Below are 21,222 nucleotides of genomic sequence, written 5' to 3' on the forward strand. Positions count from 1 at the left end.
AATAAGAAAATAAGAACAGCCATACTGGGTCAGACCAATGGTTTGTCTAGCCCAGTATCCTATCTCAGATAGTGGCCAGTGCCAGATGCTTCAAAGAGAATGAACAGAACAGAGCAATTTCAAATGACCCATCTCCTGTTGTCCAATCCCAACTTTTGGTTGTTGGAGCTCTAGGGACACCTGGAGCATGACCATCTTGTCTAATAGCCCTTAATGGCTCCGTCCTCCATTAACTAGTCTAATTCTTTTTTGAACCCAGTTATACTTTTGGCCTTCACAACATCCCATGCCAACAAGTTCCATAGGTTGACTATGCATTGTGAGAAGAAGTACTTCATTTTGTTTGTTTTAAACCTGCTGCCTAATAATTTCAAAAGGCAACCTCGAGTTCTTATGTTACATGAAGTGGTAAATAACACTTCCCTATTCACTTTCACCACATAATTTGTCTATTTTGTAAACTGAACAGGCACCGTCTTTTTAATTTCTCCTCCAATGGAAGCTATTGCATAATCCCAATAATTTTGCCCTTCTCTATATCTTTTCCAATTCTAATATATCTTGTTTGAGATGGAGCATTTACCCCAGATGTTCAATGCAAACCAAAAAAATGCACCCATAAAGACAGAATTACAAATACATGTTTGGTGGGCACGTGTGGGCCTAACATTTGAAAGTTTAACTTTATATGTCCAAGCCCACCACTCCATTTGCATCCTGGCTACCATCTGAAAGAGCTATCCATCAGTTAAACCCACAATCAAACATCTGCATTAGAAGATACTTAAAACTCAAGCTTTGCTATCCATTACTATTAGCTGAAGTATAGAGAATTTATAAGTATTACTATAGGGAGCTATGTCTCCTTGATACATGCAAAGCATTTCATACAAAGGAAAAATTGGGACACTGAATGGATACAATCATCAGAGATTGTGCTGAACAATGATGAAATAGTTTGTGGTCTCATCATTTTGATGTTCTATTTAGCATAAACTTTTTTTTTTCTTCAGAAAAACCTGGGCAAAATCTGATTAGAATATATGTCTTCAAGGTCTAATGTAAGTGCTCTCCTTACCATACTCTATGGGATAATATGCCATTCTATGGGTATGTTGAATTCTCCTGTTTTAGTATAAGAGGAAGATGCCTTTAAAATTATGGATTTGTTCCACAATTGTTTCAGTATTAGGGAAGGGAAACCACTGGGTAAAGAGGTGTTTTAAAATATTTTATGGCTTTGTAATGAACACCCAAGGAAGGGAGGCAAAGGGAATTTTTAGCCATTTTTATATTTTTTCTGATTGAATCACAACATCAGTTTTTTGCCGATAAATTCTGTAACCATAAATGTGGATATAACACAATCTAAATGTGCTCAAGAACACAAAAAGGGTGTAAAGGAAATGTATGAGATAGGATTTGTTAAGAACCTGAGTTCACAATTTCTCATCAGTTATTTAATTTTCAATCATTTCATTATCACCAGATAAGGCCTATAAAGCTCTATTATACTCAGACCCATCTGAAAGATTCTGCCATAAAGCTTTCTAGAAATTATTAGGCAGTTAATTCAAATAATACATTATCGATCCCAAATAGAAAGCTAATCCCTAACTCTAAAAAAATAACTAGATAAATTAATGGAGGATAGGTCCATCAATGGCTATTAGCAAGGATGGACAGGAATGATGTCCCTAGCTTCTGCTGTTTGCCAGAAGCTGGGAATGGGTTACAGGGGATGGATCACTTGATGATTACCTGCTCTGTTCATTCCCTCTGAGGCACCTGGAATTGGCCACTGTCAGAAGACAGGATACTTGGCTAGATGGACCTTTGATCTGACCCAGTATGGGCGTTCTTATGTTCTGTAAAAGTACAGTCTACGGTTGCTGTGGTTGTAGAGATATTTTACTACTCTAAATGAATTCTTATATTCCTCCATTATTCCTAGGGATAGAAAGTTATTCTAACATGTTCCATTTTATTCATGTGTTACTGTATTTGAGAAGAAAGCAGTATTTAAGAAGTCTATCCAGTTGCAAAATAAAATAAAAGTGGCCTTAGTTATGTTCTTTGTTTTCGACTTAATTTTCTACTGTGGTTTAGTTTCCGTAATTCACACCTTTTCATTTTCTCCATATTTAAACTAAAAAAATATTCAATAATCAGTCACAAATTTTGATCTTGTGTAAGTAAATGCAGTTTTGACAGCTGTCTCTGGTCCCTGTACCAAAATTCCTTGATGCTCTTAAGGATTTATTTCACTTTTTCCCCTTTAATCATCTTGGGGCTAATCCTGTGTTGAGTGCTCTTAATTCCCTTCAGCTTCAATGGGAGTAGAAGTTGAAAGGCATTCAATAACTCCCAGGAGGTGCTAATATAGGATCTGGTGCTCTATAAAAAGCAGTGCTAAATTTATAGGAGTTTGCTGTCAAGGAGTTTGCTGTTAAGACCAACGGGTATGGGAAAAAGTGTGTCAGGTGGCAGACCAAGTCTTTTCCATGTAAAGTGAAATCCTGACTCCTTTGAAATCAATGAGATTTTGCCACTGTCTTCAATAGACCCAGGATTTTATCTGTAGGATCAGATTATCTTGGGATGCACAGTTAAGAGAACCATATTAAAAATTGTTCTTAAAGAGACAAAGAAGCAGGAAGGCAGTCAGCATCAGCTAGAGACTGGCAGCTCACACCATGGCCAGAAATGTTCAGATGAAACTGTGTGAGAGGTCAGAAAAGAGGCCTCCGGGGCAGGGGAGTCAATAGCAACTTCGTATGTAGACAACATAATGCAATGGTTGTAAATAGATGACAATCTGCAACAGATAGGCCAAATATATCAGTGAATTTGCTGCTAACAGCAAAAAGCACACCATGACTCTTAGAAGTCATGGAGCAGAACAGACAAGTGGTGGCCACATGAAGTGACTTGGAGGAACCAGAGCTCAAGGCAATTATATCAGTGACCAGTATTAGTCAATGTGAATATGACACAGGGAAGATGTCTTATATTTCCAAACCATACATGTAACATTCTAGAAATGGAAGCAAAAGTAGCCAGTGGTTGTACATGGCAATACCTCTACTGAGAGCACCAAACTAGCAACTCTGTGGCCAGAGGCCAAGTACAAGTAAGAAAAAACATAGCTCAAACAGTGCCACAAAAATCAGAAGACCGGGGACGAATAAGGCCTATACAAACACTCCATCCATGGTGAGGCAGCACCAACAGAGTATCTGCATTGGGAGAAGATACACAAGACAGTAGTCAAATGGGTCATAACAGAAGTCTTAAGTATATGGTTAGGATGAGAGCAATAAAGGAAACCCATGCAAAAAATGAGGCAGCAATAATCACTAGTCAGGATCCCGCTTCGGTAATATCAGAAATCTCTGCACCTTGGTCCTCTAGCCTCTTGCAATCAGTTGTTTATTTTAAAGTATATTGAATCTGCTTCATTTTGCACCCTACTTGCATATCTAATGTGTTCGGATCAAGGGAAATATGTTACTACCATTAATTCTGTGGCCATACATAGAGTGACATGTTAAATCCCCCATCCCAGGCACGGCATTCACTCAGCCAGACTTCAGCACACCTGGGAGCAATACTCAGAAACATTCTTTCATTTGCCCCATTCGTCTCTTTGAGGGAAATATTACTCGTCTTTTGAAACTGCTGAGCAGAGCACAGCTGGAATAGGGGTAAGAAGGAAGAATACTCTTTGGCCATTCTGTCATAAGAAAGTGTGCCTTCAACTACTCGTACTTGAGCATGACTCAGTACGTAGATTTAATTAAATAAGATACTCAAGACAATACTGCTGATATTTTGTTTGAATTTGGCAATAAAGGTGGATGCAATAAAGGTTGGACAGATTGTTGCCCAGGTTGCAAATTATATTGACCTATGCTGTGATGAAATGGAGAGTCATAATGAAGAACAATGATAGTATTACCATAATACTGTACCAGAGCTACTGTCCTGATTCAGAGTACTTGAAACTTTAATAGAAGCTGCAGTGCTCAGCATAGAAGGAAATCAGGACATATGATTTACTTGTATATATGTATCTTAGCTTAATTTTAATTTTTAGCTCTATTTTTCAGCCTCTCCTTTTCCATTCAGAATTCCTCAGGTCTGCTTTCAAATAGCTCAGTAATCCCAGCCACACTCTTCACTTATATAATATATCCAATAAGAATGCAGGAGAAAATATTAGCAAAATAGGATTGTACTGTGAAACTAGACAATCCATGTATCTACCTTCTAATTGCAGACCTACTTCTAATATCCCATTTATTTATATCTAAGGTCACTGCATGTGTGTCATATCTCACTTGTGATAAGTACTAGCCTAACAATCAATCTTGGTTTGGGACAGCACGGTCACTGCTCTGCAAATGACCTAATAACTAGGTGTTCTTGCCTCTGGTGAGATTTATTTATTAACACCAGATACTTCTACCACACTTGTCATTATTAATCATCAAATCTTGTTAGACAGACTGAGCTGTCTGTTTGGGGCTCACCTCAGTTGATCTTTGTTGGCTTGAATAGCCTTTACCTGATTGATCATTCACTACATGGTTTAAACAGCTCCCATTTGAATCACTTTATAATTCTTGACAGTGCCTCATCTCAGGGCCTCTTTTATTCTCTCTGTACTTGATTTCATTAGCACTCATTATTACATGTTATGGGCTCAGATAGCATTGTCATGCAGATGATGCATCATTTTACAGTTTTCTTGATGCCTTCCTTGACTTTCTGATCCCACTTCAACTTTCTGAGAGCATCTGTCTGAGATATAATAGTAATAGATGCTAATATTTTGATCCATAATATTTCCAAAACAGATTTCTTAGTTGTTGACACCGATGTGGCTTGTGTTTGATACAAAATAAATTGTATGAAAATATCACCCTTAATGCTGAGCTTGTGAAATGTGGTCTTCGTCACCAGAATTCTCTTTCTGGTACAGCTTAAAGAAATCAGACATTTATGCTGACTGGCTAACAGAATGCTTCCCACTTTGCAAAAATAGAACATTTCACAAACCCACTAGAAAATAATTATACAAAGTCATAAAAAGTGGCTTCACCATACTAGTATATTGGTAGTAAATTATGAAGCTAGATGATATTTATTGTAAAGCATTGATTGATAATCTGGAGCATTTCCATGACAATTAATTTCTCTCATGAATGGAAAGCAGGGATTCTTTTAGTAGTCTGGAATTAATAGCATGTAGGGATTGCATATCAAAAAGGAAATGATATTTATATTGGTCAAATATTGATCAGAAATACAAACATATCAGACAAGACAACTAAACTGAAATGTCACCGGGGCAGGGGGGAATGGGACCAGGGTATTGTTATTATTGTATTTATTATGTGAACCCAGCTCTGAGGTGTGGCTGCAGCCTTCTCCCTGTTCTTGTCAGGGGTATGGGTCCTGAGTTCATCTATATGGGCTCCTGATGCCCCCAAGGAAACCCCTCCTAGTGTAGAGAACATAGAGGGCCTGTCCCTTGGGAAAATATTTAATACACAATCTATTATAGAGGTGTGTCAGTCAGAGCACAAAAAATAAAACAGCTATCATAATTCCCAGAATAATAAAACAGTAACTAGGGCTTTATTAGGTATGGGAAACTCAGGATAGAAGACAATGGAAAAAGGAATTAGAATAATAAAAGAGAAAAACAACAATACATAAATTCTACCCATCCCAAGATGTACATCAGTCCAAACCGCTGTGCTCCCTCTAAGCATCTGCCCAGGCAAAAAGTGAGTTTCGACTCAATTTTTGATGGGTAGTGTAGCCTTGAGGTCAGTGGCCAGCTTGAAGCAAAATAGTAAAATGAATAAACAGGGGTCTTCTTATGAAGTATCCACACAAAAGGTTGTCCTGGTGGCTCGCTGGTCTAGATTCCAATGTGTAGTTAGGCTGGTTCCTGGTAGTCTGACCTTGACCCTCTCCTCAGCCTCCTGGGTTTCTGGTCTCTGCTGAAATGACACTGTTCAATGTCCCAGAAATCCCACTTTTCACTTGAGCAGGAACATGGAGGGTAAAAGGGTCCTCCCTGGATGTGATGCTTCTCTCCCTGCTACATTCTCTCCCCAAACACAGGCAACACTGAAAGTAAAACCAAACCCTTCTGTCTCTGGTCTGTGGCTTATGACTGGTTCTGATAGTGTTGCTAGCCAGTTCCCTCTCCATCCTGGACCTTAGGCAGTCTGGAAAATAGACTCTTCCTAAATGCCTGCCACCATAACTGCTGTTGTCTGGGTTGACTCCCTTAGAGGTTTAGGGTGGTATTTCAGAAGCACCTTCTCCAAAGGGGTTACACCATTTGTATTTCCATAGTGCCTGGAATCTCTAGTTGTGGATCAGGACCCCATTGTGATAGGTGCTATACAAACAAGAAAAAAAAGATGGTCCCTGTTTCAAAGAGCTTACATTTTAAGTACTGCTGCTTCCAGTCTTCAGGATGCAGGGAAAGAAGAGGGGTGCCCCATAGCCACTTCCAATCTCTAGGTTGCTGGGGAGAAAATGAAGCCCTTGGCCAGCGTTCCTCCTAAGGTGGTTGTATTCTGCTGCTTCTGGGCATTGAATGGATGTAGAAGAAGGGGAAGGAGCCCTCACAGCAACTGTCCTTGCTCTTCCATAGGTGACTAAAGAAGGGTCCTTTTGCTTCAGCCATCACCTAGAGTAGAGTGCAGTATGGGAGGTAACCCAAAGTAGTTGGTTCTGTGGGGATAGAGATTCTGCCATCCACACTTCCTCAAACAAAAGGACCTTATCCTTGGGGTGGCTGCCATGCCAACCTTCCTGAGCAGGGATAGCAGTCACTCCCACTCCCATACTTCAAAGAACTGTGTGGGTCAGGAAGGGCATCTGCTGGCCCCACCCTGGAGAGTAGAGAGCTGTGTGGCTCTGCCTACAAAGCTTCTCCCAAATGGTCCCACTGCCTCCCTCCAAATCTCCCTGAGAGTCCTCAGCTGAGGTGAATGAATGAGCAGCACCCTCTGTGCTGGGGGAAGCAGCAGTTCCCCCCTTCCCAACAGCCTTCTAGATCACACTGTCAAGAAGTTTTCCATCTATTCAGCATAAATATTCCTTTTCCCTAATTCATCCCCTTGCTTTGATTAAATTCTTGTGAACCAGCCTTACTGACTCCTTTTTGTCCTTTGTGAAATTATTCCTCCTTTAACAATTTGAACATGATTATCCATATACCCCTGCAGAATCATCTGTGCATATTTACTTGTTTTAGTCATTTCTCATAAATAGAGCTGGTTGAATAATGCAAATATGAAAACATTCATATGAATAAAACCTGAAAATTCTCTTCAATGGTGTTCATGTCCTTTTTATTCATTTTCTGCAAACATTTGCCCAAACGATTTCTTTTTTGTTTGATTGGTTTGATTTGCAAGAATGCTAGCAGACTAATAAGTCTCACAAGTGCTCATGAAAATGTTTGACTGCACAAAGGTTCACATCAAATATGTTTGCATATCACCGGGAAACTTTTTAACAACCCCCACTGACGTAGTCTCTCCCCTCCACTCGTTTATAAATTTAATTTATCCACTACCTCATGACTACGAAGACTGCGCTCATCCAAAATTATGAATAGTGTATTTGCCAAGCAATAGTTTGCATAAAACAGGTGCCAAAACATTTCTACTACACAAAGTCATACAAGTAGTTAGTTCCTGGGTGATTCATGAAGAAGAAGAGAAAGAATGCAACTTATTTGGAGAATAAGTTATTTGCTATGAGATGTTCACTCAGCTCTGCTCATAAGTCAATATCTTCAGTGACATATTCATTGCTCCCTCCAGTTTGTATGCATTTTCCACATAATGAAGTGTGCAGAATTTAAGAATAGAAATGTATTATTACCTCCTTCTCCATGATATATTGAAGTATTTTGTGTATTCATCTTTAGATCACACTGGCCTTTTTTACTGCCTTTTCTCATTGCAAAATCAACTCAAATTTGCCATCTACTATCATTTCCAGGCTTCTCCTTTCATGATTCGTTCCCAGATTCCTTCAGAATTATGTTTCTGTGTTTTGGTTGTTTTACTCTAGGTTTAAGCTTGCATTTTATAGATTTAATCTAACTTCACTATAAATCTTAAGAATACATAATCAATAACAGAGCAGATACTGGCTCTGAATATTGCCTATTCTAAGCTAAGGCGATATACTAACAAAACTGCAGCAGCATATTGTGTGTCACAATCAGACAAACAAAACAAATAACTAACAAATTCAGCATGTGAGAAGATATTCAACAGAGGAGTCAGCCAATACAAAACTAAACAGCCATCAAACACATAAGAGTAAATGTCACCTCACAGAAGACTACAGGAATGTTAGATATCACCTAAAAATGTAGCCGGAAGAAGTAATATGTGGGAATCCAACCTTATTCCTTCTCCAGGAAGCCAACCAGGCCACAGCCAAAAGAGAAATATTTCAAAAGGGTCAGAGTTGCATTTTATCAAAGACCTGCAGGAAGCATTAGGGAACTGATCCAAAGCCTATTGAAGTCAATGGGGGGTCTACACTGCAATAAAAGACCCAGAGCTGACTTGGGCTGCAGGACTATATAATTGCAGTGTAAACATTAGGGCTCAGACTGGAGCCCAGAGTCCAAGACTCCATGAGGGAGTTGGTCTCAGAGCCTGGGCTCCAGCCAAACCCTGAACATCTACAATACAATTGTATAGCCCCACAGCCCGAACCCCATGAGCCAGAGTCAGCTGATCTGGGCTCTGAGAGTCATGGCTGCAGGTTTTTTATCACAGTGTAGAAATATCCTGGGAGTCTGTCTCTTGGTTTCAATGGGCTTTGGATCAAATAGTGAATGCCAAATTCTGCTTTTACTAACACTAGTGTAAATCCAGACGTCCTCTATTCAAAGCAATCATAGAACTCCAGATTTAAACCCGGGTAACTGACAGCAGAACTAAATCTCAAGTATTCCACCTGAATAAATCTTAGGAAAATGTTAAGTTCACGGGGTAGGGATCATGCCTCTTGGTGTGTTTGTATGGAACCTAGCAATGGGGCACCAATCCTGACTGGAGCTTTTGGGTACCACTGTAATGCAAATAATAAAGGACCAGATTTGATAGTCCAGCCATCCTGAACTCAGGACTCTAGACAGACACAAGTGGGAAAACAAAGATATAATGAAACTTGAAGACCTTTTTCAAGCTTAAATGGTTCCAAAAACCCCAGGGAGAATTTGAGTTGCCATTAGACCAGGGCCCAGATTTTTAAAGGTATTTAGGTATTCCTGCACTTAACACTAAGAGCCTAAAATCATTTTCAAAAGGGATTGAGGCACTTAGGAGCCAAAATGACATTGATAAGAGTCTAAATCCCATCAACTAAGTCCCTAAATCACTTGAGAAAATATTTAGATGTGCTGGCCACCGCTTCCCACAGCCCCCATTGGCCTGGAGCGGCGAACGGCGGCCAGTGGGAGCCATGATCGGCCGAACCTGCGGACGTGGCAGATAAACAAACCGTCCCGGCCCGCCAGGGTGCTTACCCTGGCGAGCCGCGTGCCAAAGGTTGCCGATCCCTGGTTTAGAACATCTGAGGATCTGCCCCCCTCTATTTGGAAGTGTCCATGTGTTATGATATCCTCAACTTTTTTATGACCATAAATAGAGCTGTTTACTAGAATAATCCATTTAAATTACACATGCCCAGTTACATTACACTATGACCTATCATCATCCTGTACAAGGGCCAAGGATGCTTAATTGAACAACTACAACCTACCAGCTTTGGCTTCAATTAAAAAGGTTCTAGGAGGCTGGATATTTTCCATGTATTTTACATGCATCAAAGTTTGTTAGACAGTTTCTCCAATGACTCCAGTTAGTTGAAGAAGTGGGCTGTAGTCCACGAAAGCTTATGCTCTAATAAATCTGTTAGTCTCTAAGGTGCCACAAGTACTCCTGTTCTTTTTCCAGTTAGTATGCTTTTTTTTGCTGAAGGTCTAGCAGTCCATCCTCAGGTGGTGTAAATTGGCAGAGCTACGTTAGCCTCACTGGAGTTATACCAATTTACACCAACTGTAGTTCTGGTCCATAAACTTTACAAATTTGTTTAAAGGCAAGTACAGGGATTGCTTGAATGTATTTTTTTTCTTAAAAACAAACACCAAACCAAACAAAAAAAGCCCAAAGTTATGAGGTCCTATAAGAATCTTTAACTTTCTGTACTCAGAGTTCTATTATCTGGTAGATTCATGTTATTTCTAGGGAATAATGTCTATTATATTGTAAACCTAGATTTATTATGGTATACTAATGTTTTCCCAAGGTTCTGAAAGGAACAGTTAAATAATCTGTGTCATGCCTTGCAGCAAGAACATATTGGTTTGAACTACAGGGCAAACTTTCCCTACGTTAGGAAGACTATATTTTTATTTCTATCAGTAACTTGCAAAAATTCATCAAATTCAAATAAATATGATGGAAGGACCAGTGAGTAGATGACTCATGTAATTCTAGAATAGAATGTGGACAATTCTGAAGTCTCATTGATTGGAACATCTCATCAGTATGTTTCCCCTAACCTCACACCTCAGCAGTTTGCAACTAAAGAAAAACAGTGTTTAAAAAATAAATAAATACTCCTACCCTGGATATATCAGAAGGACATTTTTAGAGATGTCTTCTAAAGTTAAAGGTTAAGAGGGGATAAAACCAGGAGTCATGGTGAGGGGAGATAGATTAATAGATTCCAAAGGCAGAAGAGACCATTGTCATCATCTAGTCTGACCTCCTGTATCACACACAGCATAGAACATCCCCCAAATAATTCTTAGACCATATCTTTTAGAAAAGCATCCAATCTTAATTTAAAAATGGCTAGTAATGGAGAATTCTCCATGACCCCAAGTATATTGTTCCAATGGTTAATTATCCTCACTGTTAAAAATGTATGCCTTATTTCTAGTCTGAATTTGTCTAGCTTCAACTTCCAGCCATTGGATACGGTTATACCTTTCTCTGATAGACTGAAGAGCCTGCTATTAAATATTTGTTCTCCATGTAAATACTCAGAGTCTATAATCAAGTCACCTTGTAACCTTCTCTTTGTTATTTTAAATGATGATCCTATCACTATGAAGCATGTTTTCTAATCCTTTAATCTTCCTCATGGCCTCTCTCTGAACTCTTTCCAATTTATCAACATCCTTCATGAATTGTGGATGCAAGAAATGGACACAGGATTCCAACAGCAGCTGTACTAGTACCAAATACAGAAGTAAAATAGCCTCTCTACTCCTACTTGAGATTCCCCTGTTTATGCATCCCAGGATTGCATTAGTCCTTTTGGCCAGACATGTACTGGGAACCCATGTTCAGCTGATTTATCTACCATGACCCCAAATCTTTTTCAGAGTCAATGCTTTCCAGGATTCCAATCTTTGTTCCTACATGTATACATTTACATTAACCATATTAAAACACAAATTATTTGCTTGCTCTTAGCTTACCAAGCGATTCAGATCACTCTGTTTCAGTGACCTATACATTTCATTATTTACCAGTCCCCATCTATTGTGTCATATGCAATCTTTATCAGTGATGATTTATGTTTTCTTCCAGGTCATTGATAAAAGTGTTAAACAGTGTAAGAACCAAGCCTGGCTGGACCCCACTAGAAAAGTACCCCTGTTTGTGATGGTGATTCCCTGTTTATAATTACATTTTTAGATCTATAATTTAGCCATTTTTTATCAATTTAATGTGTGCAATATTCGTTTTGTATTGTTCTAGATATCTAATAAAAATGTCATGAAGTATAAAGTCAAATGACTTAAAGAAGTCTAAGTATATTACATCAAACATACTTGTAACCTCATCAAAAAAGATATCAGGGTAGTTTGGCAGTATGCCTTACTTTGGAATAAATGCATTCCCAGAATAAAGTAATGGAGGAAGTTTTATAGTACGGTACTCTATTTCAGGTTCATGGTGTTGATATGTTGGGATCTACTTACAGATTATAAGAAAAAAGATGGAATCATTAGATCATCTAATCTGGCCTGTTGCATATCACAGGACACTTTCAATCAGTTACCCTTGTAATGAGCCAAAAACTTGTGTTTGACTAAAGCATATCATTCAGAAAGATATCCAATCTTGATTTGAACACACAAAGAGATGCTGAATCCATCACTTCCCTTGGTAGTTTGTTCCAACGGCTAATCACCCTCATTGTGAAAAATTTGTTCCCTGTTTCTAATTTGAATGTGTCTGGCTTTAGCTTCCTGCTATTGACTCTTGTTTGCCTTTCTCTACTAGGCTAAAAATCTTTTTAATACCTGGTATTTTCATACAGTCATAAAAATGTAGGACTAGAAGGGAATTCAATAGGCCATCTAGGTCAGTCCCTGCACTATGTAGGCAGAACTATGTATTATCTAGGCCATCATTGACAGGTGTTTGTCTAAACTGTTATTAAAACCTCCAGTGATGGAGATTCAAAAACATCCCTTGATAGTCTATTCCTGTGCTTAACTACCCTTACAGTTAGGAAGTTTTACCAAATGTCTGACCTAGATCTCTTTGCTGCAATTTAGGCCCATTATTTTTTGTTCTAATTTCAATGGTTAAGGAAAACAATTTGTCACCCTCCTCTTTATAACAACTTTTTATGCACTTGAAGACTTATGTCCCCCCCCCCACTCTTCTCTTGTCCAAACTAAACAAACACAGTTTTTTTTCAATCCTTCCTCATAGGTGATGGTTTCTAAATCTTAATCATTTTTATTGCTCTCTCCTGGAGTTTCTCCAATTTGTCTGCATCTTTCCTGAAGAGTGGTGCTCAGAACTGGACTCAATACTCCAGCTGAAGCCTTATCAGTGCTGAGTAGAGTGGAAGAATTACTTCCCATGTCTTGTTTACAACACTCCTGCTAAATTTCTCCCCATGAAGATATTTATTAGAGCTGGATAGAGAAAGGTGATTCTGTTTTTCAGAAGATTTAGATATTTTGAAATTTGGTTTCATTCTGATTCCAAATGAAAACCACATTTTTAAAGTGCTCCACAAAATTGAAAAGAGTCAGTGCTCCAAGGCAAACTGGCCAGAAGGCCCGCTGACGGGGGGAGGGGGAGGGGAGGTTTCTGATGTCAAGTTTGTATGATCCACAGATGTTATCAGCAGTGATTTTGTATTTACTTCCAGGTCATTAATGAAAATCTTGACCAGTGTTTGCCTAGTACGGATCTCTGAGAAACCCCATTAGAAACACCCCCATTCAATGTCAATCTTCATTTGAAATGAAGTATCTGGGGAGTGATATTCAAAACAGGAGCACATTCAATCTGTATGAATTAAACATCCAGTGATATGCTATAAAGAGGTCACATTAAATCAGCCTGATATATGGAAATAAACTAAATCAAACCAGCCACAATGAGGGAGAAAATGATAGGATCAAGATGGTTATTAAAATAACATTAGGACTCCAGTTCATATCAGTGGAAGTCTTTGCATAGGCTTCAATGCAAAAAAGGTTGGAACCCTAATAGATGAGCCCCAAGTTTTTGAATGATTTTCTTTGAGTTAAAAACAGACTTAGGTCATGTTCCTGCTATGATTGAGGTCAATGTCCAATCTTTCTTTGACTTCAGTGGTACAGAATCAGAAATTTATTGTCCTTATTTATTTATTTTTTTGAAGGTTAATCCAAAATGGTTAACTGTTTTCTGAGAATAAGCCTGGGGGAAAATACTGTTTACTCATGATAAAAAAATTCTTGAGACCTTTTGTTTGGAATGCTTTAGTACTCCTATGATTTGGATCGGGGATTTGAAATATGGCACGGTGGGATGAACCTTGTGTCAAGGGGGGTGGTGCCTTTTGTTATCCACATGAAAATCTCCCATAATTTGGCCTAGTTATAAGCCTTTGGGAAAATTGCAGTTCAGGCATGATCAGTAGAGACTCGCTAGATTTTAACAGACGATTCCATGTTTACTGAGCATGTTCAAGCCTCATATGGATCCTACTGTTGACTGAGCATGCTCCAGCCCCAGTTTATGGGGAGGTGGGGGGCAATTCAGAAGAATTTCCCCTCTAATTGCTGCTTTGGGCCAGGTGCTAGAACTGAGATTATGGAGCCTGTCTCTCCTGTGCTCTCAATGACCCCTTGTTGGTATTCAGGCAGTGTGGAGGAGGAAGCTGTTTGATTCAAATGCAGAAAAGCCAACAATTGGACCAAAATGAGATAAATCAGGGACAAGGAATCTCGTCAGAGAGGGAATGGGAGGAAGAGAAAAACTGTGGATGGAATTCTGGGTAAGGAGACTGGTTTTGGGGGAGGGTAGTCTGGGACTGGAATCTGAGGAGGGGAAGGGAGACTTGGACTGGCATATATGGGATGAGGAGACAACACTGGGACTAAGACCTGGTGAGAGAAGACAAGGGGAAAATGTGAGCCAGTGGGCTGGAGCGGGGAGAACAGATGAGGAGTTGGAGAGAAGGGGAGACTGGAACTAGCTGCAAAAGGGACTGAGGCAGGGGACCATGGGCAGAAATGGAGGCCGAGGGAAGAAGAGACAGAACTGACAGGGTGTAAGAGGAAAATGTGTGACTAGCTGGGCAAAGAGACTTGGACAAGGAACCGGGGATGGGGGAGAGAAGAGGGAAGATCAAGATTGGATGAGAAGCCTGGGGAGGGAGACTGGGACTAGAAAATATTACGGAGTAGGGGAGGGGGAACATCAAACAGGTGGCACTGACAGTCATAATGCTGGCATTTCCTAACATTTGAGTGTTTGACTTTGCAACCTTAAACATGTTATTTTAACATAGTTTTGTGTGTGATAGACAGATAAATAAATAATAGAATATCATGGTTGGAAGGGACCTTAGGTGGTCATCTAGTCCAACCCCCTGCTCAAAGCAGGACCAATCCACAGACAGAGTTTTGCCCCAGGTCCCTAAATGGCCCCTTCAAGGATTGAACTCACAACCCTGGGTTTAGTAGGTCCATGCTTAAACCACTGAGGTATCCCTCCCTCAGATAGAAAGAACTTAAGTTATATTCTGCTCTCACATATCCTAGCATAAATCTGGGGAAGGGATTGCTGTAGATTTACAGCAGTATAACTTCACATTCAGCCCTGCACCTTTAATTTAATGTTCTGTTATGAAAAACATTCAGTATATATGGTTCTATCAAAGGCAAATTAATCCTTCATGACTGCAAATTGTTTACTGCAATGTATGATATGCATATTGTCTGGATAAAGCAACTGCTCTGCAATATGCAGAGAATTATTGATGCAGTGTAGATATTAAAATATGTTTATGCTAATACAACTTACTAGGTAAAACCAAATTGTACTGAATGCTACCTCTCAGTATAAAAAGAAACCTACCTATGAGCTCATGACCAGGTACTGACAGCGAGTGGCACCTTGCTCTGTCAGTAATGGCCTTGAAATTAATGGAACCGTTCCTGGTGTAAAGTTCTGTTCATTGTGGGATCTGAATCTGGCCTTCAATTTACTGTTAGTGAGACTCTCAGGAAGGTAACAATAGCAATATTTTATACATGGAATTATACTTTAATCATATCCCATTCTCATATTAGGGAACGGCTTGTCCCATCCCAACCCCTTCACTTCTGAGAGAAGTCCTGACTGAGGAAGCAGTAGGCTTATGACACAGCATCCACAGAATTTGGGGAGGATGCAGAGAGGATGGAGACAGGGAGTTGTGAGTTGAACACAGTAGATCTACAGCAATGAATCTACTGACCTTCACCAAACTTCCAAATGAAGAGGAAGGGCAGCTATTTATAACACAGGTGGCTCCCCTGCTCCTGCCTGGTTTGGGGATGGGGGGAAATTGATTCCTCCCCAAAGCTCCCATGAAGCTCCTCTAAGTCAAGGATCTGTACTCAGTTCCAGCATGTGCAGCAGAATTTACTCCACTTTGCAGAAAATTTTATGATGAGAACTCTAATCGTATTTCTCTTCTGGAGAACACCTTCCTTTATAAAACGTCAAAATTAAGAATTTAACATGCAGCCATTGGCACTCAAGGAAAGTGGGTACAGAAGTGTCACTAAATGTGTGAACATTTGAAAGAACACTCTGAAAATCCAGGATAAGAACTCATGCCATACACCTACTTTCCTGAATTATACTTTAATACAGCTTTAGTATAAGACTATCATCTTGTAAGTAGAAAGGTTGAGAACTACAAAGCAAATCAGCTCACTTTTGGCACCTATATACCAAGTGAGATGACACGTACATATTGGTACCATAAAAGAAAATCCAAACTGATATGTTCATTCATTTAAAAAAAATCATTCCATTTTATTAATCAGGATTACCTGATATTCTGAGACTGTCAGGAAATAACAGCAACACAGAAGTGCTTCAGAAATTTTGGCAAACCTATCATGATGGCTGGATGAAAAGGGAATGATTTATTAAACAAGTTCATAATGGTTTCTCTGCCTGTATCGTTCTCACATTCTAAAGTGTTCTTATTCAATTTGGGGGTAATAAAAATAGTGCAAACCACACGAGTTCCTGGAATTACTCACAGTGAGATCACTTTAATATTTTGTATAAGACATGTATAGGAGCAATTATAACTACATTACTGAGAAATAAAACTTTGATATGTAATAATTGTTTTGAACAAGAAAGAAAACTATAGTTACTGTAGCCCATCTCCTCCCTGCCAGCAGTTTCTTCTCTGGTGGAATTTCTCTGAATATCTCTTTCTGTAGTTGTTCTTGCCATGCACATGAAGGTTCTACAACAATAGGTAATTTCTTTGGGTGGAAACAAGGACATGCAAAATTATTATACATTATTATTAGCATTATGATAGCTTCCAAAATGTACCAGGCAGTTTCCAAACACAGAGGAAGAATGTGCATGGCTGTAATTAGTAGGCTGGTTTTCAGTGCCTTGTATGAAAAGTGGGATTTGTCACTGCAGTCAAGAGAGCTAGAATAGCAAACAAGGGGCAAGGAATGGTTACACTTGAAATTAACTTTCCTAAATAGTTTACTAATAAATAACTGGTAAGCTCTGTTTAAGATGTGTTGTAATATTCTGCAGTCAGAGTATGTATAAAGAAAAGACATAAGGTCTCTTGTGGTAAAAATAAACTTGGAAGGCATTAAGGCACACCAAGAAGAGAGTGATGGGTGTGAGCAGAGAAGACATGGGATGATGCGTAAGCAAGAGATCTGTGCAACCGAGAGAAAGTTTTAATATTTTCCAAAAGGACACCAGAACCCAGTTCTGGGAGTCACACATGGAGGTGATAAATGAGTGGGTAGGGAAGAAAACTTTAACTAGAGTCTGTTGAGGGACGTGATATGTGAAATGAGAAGGCCAAAGAGAAGAGGAGGTTGTAGAAGTTGAAGTGACTTGTGCTATTTACAGTATTTCATTAAAAAGAGCAATTGTATTAATAAGGTATTTGGATTCTACTACAACCCAGTGAACTACCTTTAGCACTTCTTAAATACAGTTCAGAAGTCTCTACTACAGTACACTAAAACTAGCAAGAGGTTAGTTATTGTCTTAGTTTCCCTTGTGGTAACCTTCAGGAAAAAGAAGGCAATGCGGGTCTGATCAGAGACATGCTCTTTTAACAGCAACTGGTAGCTGTATTGTGCCTTATAAACGGGACTGTATGGAAGAGGGCCAGGACAACCAGCAAATCTCACAAAGGACTGTCTTCTGTGGGACTTGTTGTGATGTTATCTGATTAAACTATGACCATGTAGATCATTGTTGCCACGACTGTTATATAATTGCAATAAATCTTGTACAAAATATGGCATATGTTTATGGAAAGGTTATGATTCACTGAATAGGATTATGATATTTGTATGAATGTATCATTTTTTGTAGCTGAAGTTAGGAATATTAGCTATGTACCTGTATTTCTAAGGTGTTTGCTTCTGGGTAGCACCAACAAGGTGTTTAGCTACCACATTGTGAAGGAACTATTCAAGTGACTGGCCCATTAAAGAACACCCAACTCAAAATGGAAGACGCCCATCTACAATTAATGGACTTTTCTGTTGTGACTAAGCAAAATCATGCATGGACACGTGACTTGCCCATGTGACTCCAAACACCATCTTGTTCCCTGTGATTTTACACTAGCTGTGCTGAGGGCTTTGTTTGAAACAATGGATTTCCCTCCATGTGGTAGAAACTATAAAAAGTGCTGGAAACATCTCCATTTTGCCTCTTTCCTCCTCAAGCCTCTCTCCTGAATCCTCTGGACTATGGACGTATACTAGTGGGAGCATTCTAACCAAAGGACTGAGGACCTTCCAATGATTTGTAAGCAACCAGAGACTGGACTTTAACCAGCAGTTTATTCCATCACTGCTACAAGCCTGAACCAACAGCTTGGCAATTACTGTATATATTTGATTCTTTTAACCAAGTTTGACTCTCACCTTTCTTTCTTTTTGTAAATAAACCTTTGTAAAGAACCACTCATCTTAAAGTGTTTTTGGTGGTGATACAAGGACTGGAATGCCTATGGAAAGTGCTGTTCTGACTTCTTGTTAGCAAATGTGTTGAAACAGAAGTTTACTTTGGTTGCTGGTTTGATATTTCTTAAGAGAGAATAACTGCCAGTTTTGGGGTGTATCTGCTCAGCAGTTTGTCCTGAATTTGGTATTCTCAGTTGTGACCCACAAAGGCACCATGACACTTGGCAACAAAGATTCTGTGAATGTCAGACAGCGTGGTGGCAATTGAGCCCCAAAGCAGTTACATGAGTCACCAAAGTGCTCTGCTGCCTTCGGCGTATAACCAAATATCAAATACCCCCGAGAGCCCAGAAAAGACAGAGCAATACAATGCAATGCTGTTTTTGTCATCAGGGTCACTGCACTGAGAGAAGAGCATGCCTTATACAGCAGTTCTTCATGACTCTTCCTCTTGGTCCCACCTCCCACAACCCTGTGACCAAATTTTCAAGAATACAGATCACTCAATAGCTCCTGTTCTCAGTGGGAGCTCTTGGGTGCTGAGCACTTTTGAAAATCTGTCCAGTGGCACAGACACATCCAGCAATCAGAGTGGATACAGAGAATGCATAACCATCTTTCTCTGCTAGACTTCTCTGGGATCTTCTGCTCCCCTCCCTGCCATGTAAACTGGGTGAGACAGTTATGTTTAATTTCAAGGGAGGGGAGAGGTTGTGACCCCCCTAAGCTAGGGCTACATAACAATAACACGATGTTATATAAAAAATGAAGAGATCTGGAACAAGATAAAAAATCCAACCCATTTAATGACAGCGACCCATCAAAAGACCTAGAGAACCCATGTGAAAGAATTGAAATGCATCCTTTATTAGAAATGCTTGTGTTAGAGAAAATGGGCTACAGTCACCTTTGGTGTAACTCCATTGACTCCAGTGGGCTAATATCTGTGATAGAAACAGCTCTAGGGAGAATATCTTTTTGAGTATACCTACACTGCAGTTAAAAGTCCACAGCTAGTCATGCCAGCTGACTTGGGCTCACAGGGCTTGGGCTGCAAGGCTGTTTAACAGTAGTATAGACATTCGGGCTAAGGCTGGAGCTTGGCTCTAGGACCCTGTGAGGTGGGAGGGTCCCAGAGCTTGGGCTGCAGCCTGAGCTGGAACACCTCCGCCACAATTAAACAGCCCTACAGCCTGAGTCCAGTGAGCCCGAGTCAGCTGTGGATGGCTAATTGCACTATAGATATATCATTGGTTTCCACAAAGTGTTTATTTAATTTACCATCTTTCCATTAAAGGTTTGCTAATGTTCACTAAACAGGATCTTACTTTCTCACCTAAATGTATATTTATCTGTATGAATCTTAATGTTTCTAGTTGTTTTGCTAGGATTAAAGCCAGCTCTTGCTTAAAAAATTAGATTTAGTGCTCTTAGCAGCACACACTATAGGCAAGAGATTTCTCTGGAGCGATTTTTACTTGAAATCTGAGCTAGATTCCATTCAGTTTGCTTTTGAGTAAAGAAGGATTTCACTTGCTTAGGCTTTCATTGATGTAAGAATGCCTTTGAAATTAATCTATCCTCCTGATGTTTCCATACTATTGTTGCTGTAGAAAAAACCACAGTTAACAATATTGATTATCTGCTTCCCTACCTTTTCCTCCTGCACTAGTTGGTAGACTAGTAGGTCTTCAGGAGATGTTTTTGCAACCAGGAATGGATAGTTTGTTTTAAATTTTTTATATATATATAAAAAAAAAACCCATAAGGATGTAGAACAACTATGTTGCTTAGGATACCCATGCTGCAGATCATGGTGCTGATCCATGTAGCTCTACTCTGCCAGTGAGGCCAATCCTGACTGCCCATTGTTCAACTTTTCTAATGCTCACATTTGCATTCTCTCCCATGCTGACTGATGTGAGTGGAAAGAGATCCCCTAAAAAAATTTCCAAAGCCATTGTAAATTATGAGAGCTTGAAGAAATTCCAGTGACACTTGGATTTGATGAAATAGCAATTTCTAGTGACGAAGTATTTGCTGAGATGGGTAGATTCAAAGTTCCAATAAAAACCAAGTTGTGCTTTAATTGATACCTACCTGGTTTCCTGCCAGTTACCTGCTCAACTCCATGGCAGCCTGCCTGCCAGACTTCCTCAGAGTCAGGGACCCCAGAGTGTGCAGCACAGAGGTATCCCACCAGATTAACTGCCCCGGGGCTGATTCACACATTGAGTGGTGGATTTTTTTTGTTTCATCCCAATTTGGAACAAAACCAGAATTAGAAATATTGAAATCCTCTGTGAAACAGAAGTGGCGTTGTCTGCCCAGTTCGATTATCTGTTTGTTTGTAACACAAATTATATAGTATTACCATAGAGTCAAGTCCTTCCTTACAATTATTCTTTGCTGTGGGGATGCCAGTAGCCATTGCTTATCTCACTGTTTATAATCATCTCATTGTTACCTTAGGCTCACCTTATCTGTAGCATCCATCCGTTTTATTTTGTCAGACTTAGAATGTAAGCTTCAACATGGGCTGTCTTTTCAGTATGCATTTGTACACACTCCTTGGGGAATTCTGCACCAAATAATTAAAAATTTAGCACACCATATTTTAAAATTCTGCACATTTTATTTGTCAAAAACAACACACTATA

The sequence above is a fragment of the Malaclemys terrapin genome, chromosome 5 (assembly GCF_027887155.1).
Source record: "Malaclemys terrapin pileata isolate rMalTer1 chromosome 5, rMalTer1.hap1, whole genome shotgun sequence".
Lineage (NCBI taxonomy): Eukaryota > Metazoa > Chordata > Testudines > Emydidae > Malaclemys > Malaclemys terrapin.